The sequence below is a fragment of the Silene latifolia genome, chromosome Y, assembly GCF_048544455.1.
Source record: "Silene latifolia isolate original U9 population chromosome Y, ASM4854445v1, whole genome shotgun sequence".
Classification (NCBI taxonomy): domain Eukaryota; kingdom Viridiplantae; phylum Streptophyta; class Magnoliopsida; order Caryophyllales; family Caryophyllaceae; genus Silene; species Silene latifolia.
In genome coordinates this window covers 159,202,292-159,208,291 of record NC_133538.1, presented here as the reverse complement: position 1 = coordinate 159,208,291, position 6,000 = coordinate 159,202,292, and the positions used below count along the sequence as shown (strand labels likewise).

The 6,000-nt window shown below is 35.6% G+C and overlaps 1 long non-coding RNA gene across 1 annotated transcript; it reads right to left on the bottom strand.

Moving 5' to 3' along the window:
• Positions 1–1,987: 1,987 nt before the first annotated feature.
• On the bottom strand, positions 1,988–2,817 carry LOC141626999 (uncharacterized). The gene is made up of 3 exons (XR_012536559.1): positions 2,719–2,817; positions 2,444–2,631; positions 1,988–2,351 (listed from the first exon to the last, which is right to left on the bottom strand). It is a non-coding gene; the product is annotated as an uncharacterized LOC141626999 (long non-coding RNA).
• Between the last annotated feature and the right edge of the window lie 3,183 nt (positions 2,818–6,000).

Sequence of the window (6,000 nt, the reverse complement as noted above, 5' to 3'; positions counted from 1 at the left end):
TTTGTAGGTTGAAAACTTACTAATGTAATTAAAGTTGAGAACTTGAACTTTTATGTACATAACTGAGCTTTTTACGATTTAATGTCTATGAGAATGTACATGTTATGATACTCTTTAATTATACGGTGAATGCTGATCAATTATAGTTGAGAACATCCTCATATTTTGATTATATGGTGAATGCAGATGAATTTTGTATTTACTAGTTTGTTGTGATAAAGGAACATTTTAGGTACAAAACTCGAGGTAAATCAATGTAACAGTTATAGAAACAATTTTAGTGTAAAAACTTGAACTTTTACTTTTGAAACTTAATGTTTTAGGTATCTTCTGCAGTTAGTAATTGATTCGTCCTAACACAGCTAAGAATTTGTTTTTTATTTTATGTGCAAAACTGAACTTATTAAGTTTTAATGTCTTATCCAATTGACATGTTAGGTTACTCTTAATTATATGGTGAATACAGAACAATTAAAGTTGAAAACATAGTCATTTTTTATGTTTAGTTCTAAGTTGTTGCAGCTAGAAACCTTGCGGTTTATGTTGAAAACATGGTGATGTACGATAATTTTGCATTTTCTTGTTTTATGTGATAAATGAACATTTTAGGTACAAAACTCAATGTTATATTGTAAGTCAATGTAATAGTAAGAGAAACAATTTTACTATAAAAACTTAAACTTTTACTTTCGAAACTGATCTTTTTAAGTTCTAATGTCTTAGCCAATTGACATGTTATAATACTCTTAATTATATGGTGAATATAGAATAATTAAAGTTGAGAACAAGCACATTTTTTGATGCTTAGTTGTAAGTTCTGGTAGCTAGAAACCAAGCGGTTTATGTTGAAAACATGTTAATGTACGATAATTTTGTATTTTCTAGTTTTATGTGATAATTGAACATTTTAGGTACAAAACTCAACGTTATGTGGCAATGCAATGTAACAGTTAGAGATACAATTTTAGTGTAAAAACTTAAACTTTTACTTTCGAAACTTAATGTTTTAGTTATCTTCTGCATTTAGTAATTGATTCCAAACATAGCTTAGAATTTGTTTTAAATTTTGTGTAAAACTGACATTTTTAAGTTCTAATGTCTTATTCAATTGACATGTTATGATACTCTTAATTATATGGTGAATACAGAACAATTAAAGTTGAGAACATAGTGGAGACCGGTGAAGCAAGTCAAACACTTCACCAGAACCGATGAAGAAAGGGTGCCAAAAAGTCTTTGGATCCTACACGATCTATCACAAAGGGAAGAAGCAAGAGGATAAAAGGTCACTTTAATCGGAGAAAACGAAGTTCTAGTTCAACATCATCACAATTGGAGTTCGGAAACTTTACTCCAAATCAACAGCTCATTTGAATATGAGTTTTAATATTTTTTATTTAATTTTTTTTTTATTTGGGACGAAGTATGATTTCTTATTTCATGTACTTGTTGACTTTTGCTTCTTTTAAAATTTGAAGGGTTACCATTTGCAAATGTAAAGTAGACAGACTGAGTAGATGCAATGTTTACTACATCTTAGTTTATGTAAAGAATCATACCTTTTAACTTGAAACTTATTCTTTTATTTGTCAACGTAATTATTTTTATTGTTTTATGAAGTTTAATTAGGTTTATTGGCTTCTGATAATCATTTGAAGCTCCTTAAGCACGGCTTTATGAATGTTTTTTCTTTGTAATTTTAGTCCGTTAATGTCCATATGTAAAATATTCTTTGTTAAATACTGGTACATTTAATTTGAATACAGGTTGTTTAAATATGTATAAATGACCTATTAAATTAGAAATTGTATCCTTATACGTTAACATAACCTTTGCAAGTTTAAAACTGGTATATTTTATACTTCTATCTTCTTGTTGAAACGTAATGTTGTCAATATACAACAAGAAGTTGTTAAATGTGACATCACCATTAGACAATGCAAGATTATTTATGTTAAAAACACAACTTTTTACTTAGAAAAAGTACTTTTATAAATTGACGAAACTATTACATATTGTCTGACTGAAAACATTAATCACTAGTGTTCACGACAAAAGGGAAAAAACACGGATAACATAAAACATAGTAAACAAGATAGACATGAGAAAATATTTTAAACAGACAAACACGCTTGATCGACATCATATCTTCGCCCCCCTTCGTGACTTTTTCGGTGCAGCTACCAAGTTTTGTCGCTTACTTTTCTTTTGGTTCTCTACGTCAGTCCTCGTATTCTGCTTCCCATTAGTGAATTGAACCACTTTCTCTAGGAGCTGTCCTCTAACATTGTTCAAGTCACATGTTGCAAGTCGTGCACAAACCGACGCCGATATAGACGTCTTCTCAGGGACTACAAAATCAAAATTTACAATGATTATTGCAACAAGTGTAGCAATTGACACTTGAAACCTATGTTATCTGAAAAGAAAATTGAAAAGATACCTCTTTTAGTGGAGTAAGGTTGCGGCTTTCATCAAATTGCTCCATAAAATACATAAGGTAAACTACACAGTCATGTCATTGTTCTCATTAACTGTCCACTGAAAGTCAACTATCTCTAAAGCATATTCAACAACTTCACCCGCTTTCGGATGGTTGACTGCCTCGAGAAAAGTACTAAATTCACCACGCTTCAAAAGATACAATAAGCCAACACTTAATATGTTTAAAAAACTCAGAGACTAAAGATGTATAGTTAATCAGATAGTAAAACATACCACTGTTTCAACAATGTCATAGCAGCTTTGGGGGTGAGCGTAATGAATATTGTCCAAGAACTGAATACTCTTTGCAAGTATATTTACCACAACAAGGCTGAAATGTGTAGATACCTCATTTCTGCACCTCCCGCAAACCACCCGGTGATGATTGGGCCGCATGTTTGATTCGCGGAACGATTTGTGACAGTTCGTAAGATTGTCGTCAAGTGATTGCTCAAATATTAAATGTCAACCTCTTAGTTGTCATCTACGTCCCGATACGGTCGTTTTGGCAGTAATTAGAGTACATTCGGAGTCCGGGTCAAAAACCGTCTCCATTTTCTGATAACTGTTAAATCCCGAGTCGGAATGTTCTGGAATGTTCCGGATATTTCTATTTCATATTTCATAAATTCTATCTTTTGGCAAATAATATCCCGTAATATTCATAAGATAATCGAATTATTTCCGTTCTACCATAACTCAAACGCGGAAATCTTTCTTCAGCAGGAGGAAACCTCCGGGAATAGACGCAGCATGTCTTTGCGCCTCTTCCAAGAGACGCATGGCTCGCTGCGCCTCTTCCCAGGCCCTTCTTTGCATGTCTTACGTATCTTTTTTCATATCTTTCCGAGATTCACTTCCAAAGAGTCTCCGAAACCCTATTCCTCCGTGTGATTAGTATAAATAGGAGCCTTCGTTCCTCATATTTCTCACGCGAGTGTCCGCCCTTCTCTTCTCCCTTTGCATTCTAGACTTTGTTCTTACTTATTGGCGCCTACGTGCTTGAACTTTCGACCACGTAAGCTCGGATCTTTCCGGGTACCAGCCTCTCCGTTGCATGACCGACCAATTTGACCAACTACACTCAATCAACTTAAATTAATCAATCGTTTTCCTCTTACGAGGGCACTCTCTTTGCATTCGCGTCGAGCATTCACTAGTCGATATCTTAGTTCATCTCGTTTCGTCAACATGTAAGTCTGAGGGTGTAAATCTCTCTTTTATTTATTGTATTTTACTTGTCGTATCATCAATTGTAAGGTTTACGTCGAAAACACCATTAAAATCGATTTCTAAAACCCTTTGTTAAAACATGTTTTTGCGGATTTCCAGTAGATAACAGTCGAGAAAGGACGCAGCAACTGTTGCGCCTCTTCGTGAGGCTGCCGCAGTTCCTGCTTCCTTTCTTCTTCATTTGTCCTCTGTAATTCGTATTCAAATCTTTCTTTTGCTTGTTCGTCTGTTAATTCTTCATCACAATAGTTTAATATTCACATGTATATCGTATCATAATTCATCATTCATTAGCATGTTCAATTTATCATAAATCCGACTTAAATCCCTTATAATTCATATTTACGGGTTTTCGTCATTAAATTCAAACCCGGGTTTTAGAGATTCAATTTGTTCATATTGAGTTTCTGGAATTCGTCATTGATATAATTTTCATCTGCTTATTCGCATATTCGTTGTATATCCGTCGTATTTAGCCTAATTGACTTATTTCAACAGAGAACTCATTAATGTTTCCATCAAAATTTCATGTAAATAATCCGTTTGCATCCGTCTCATCCATGTTTATCGCTTTCATGACCATCATTGACATGTAATAAAAGTATTAATCACTTTCATCCGAGTAAATAACTTAATCGATCCATAAAATTACCAATTAACATTAACGATTTGCGATTCGGCTGCCACGGCCAGAACTCACCCTTGGAAAGACGCAAAGAATCGCTGCGCCTCTTCCAGAGGGCGATCTCTGCTGCTGTTCCAGGATGATTTCTGTCCCTGAACTCCGTTTCTGCCTTGACCTAGTTTAATTAGTCCACGTATTAACTAACTAATATCCGTAATATCGCTAATTCCTGTTCGTTAATTTATTTCTTTTTATTCTTTTATTCTTTTTCTCAAATTATCCGTTTTAAAGGTATTTTCGACATAAATCGCCTATTCCAATGTAATTAATGTAATTTTCATTATTGTAATTTATGATTATTGTATTTCTTTTATTACTTGTATGTTTCCACATGTAAATCAACATTAAATTCCAACTTCGACCCAATTGTATGCTAATTACGTGTCAACCGACTTAGTTAATTCTCACATGCTAGGATTAAAACTTGGATGTTGCATTGCATGCATATAACCGACGATATATCAAGTACGAATAACTTCCCTAATCATTAGTAGAGGCCGCTATCGAGGCGGGCGGGATTAGGTGTTCGATCAAAAGAGCTTCCTAATACGTACCTCACCCCTTACTCCAGATCTCCGTGAGCACCCGTGTTCATTGGCATCCACGAGAGTCATTCTAGACATAGAATGCTAAGGGTAACGATTGCTTAGTGTTCATGTCACTACTTTGTGTCTTGACATGACACGAGGTATTCGAACGGTTCCAATTTCCCATAAAAATTGGTGGCGACTCTTTACAAAATGCAAACGCTTGTTTTTCCGACCTTCACCAAGCGCCCCGTGGGCGGCCCGCTGTCCACGATTTGGCGACTCACTGGGGATAATACACTTACGTGTAGCAAGGGTGAAACTTGAACAAGGTTAGGGAATAAGTTTGTACAAGACAATTGTCGGTTTTCATAACTCGGTCTTCCTAGATCGTTTATTCGGCCTTCCTAGGCCCAACCCGACCCATTCGACCAATCGTCCCGTCTAAACGGTCCTAATTCTTATTTGGGCCTAAGGATGGATAGCGATTGACGTCATCCATACCATGATGCTTACTCTTGTTTGTATCAAGGGCCTTCACTACTTGAGGAAATGGACTAGGAATCGGCCTTACTCTTGTTTGGCACGAGCCTCTCCACAGACTTCGGGTTTGATGGTTCGGTATGGCAACCTACCATTTAAACCAAAACCCTTCTAAATGCACTCAAAGATCCCGTTATAATGCCTCGTATAAGTGTGTAAACCCTACGTGATCACCATTTCTAAACAAAACCATGACGAATTTTCAAAAAAATCAAAATCCTTATTTTCAAACAAGAATTTCGAAATAGGGCCTTCAATTAGCGCAAAATCCGGTCAAAACTCCGTCCGATTGTCGTGTCAAAATTCGGGCCACAAGCCCATTTCAAACCTCACTTCGAGTCCACTCCTACAACTACACTACAGTTGACTAGGACACACATTTTCAAACACCTTGTCTTTCTTCAAAATCCACTCAACACAAGTGGCACACACCCACTTCACGAGTCAAAACTTTTCCTCTTTTAGCAAGTGTGATAGAATGGTCGATCGTGTTTTGATTTGTCGCCGATCTCTTATCCATTTTCCAAG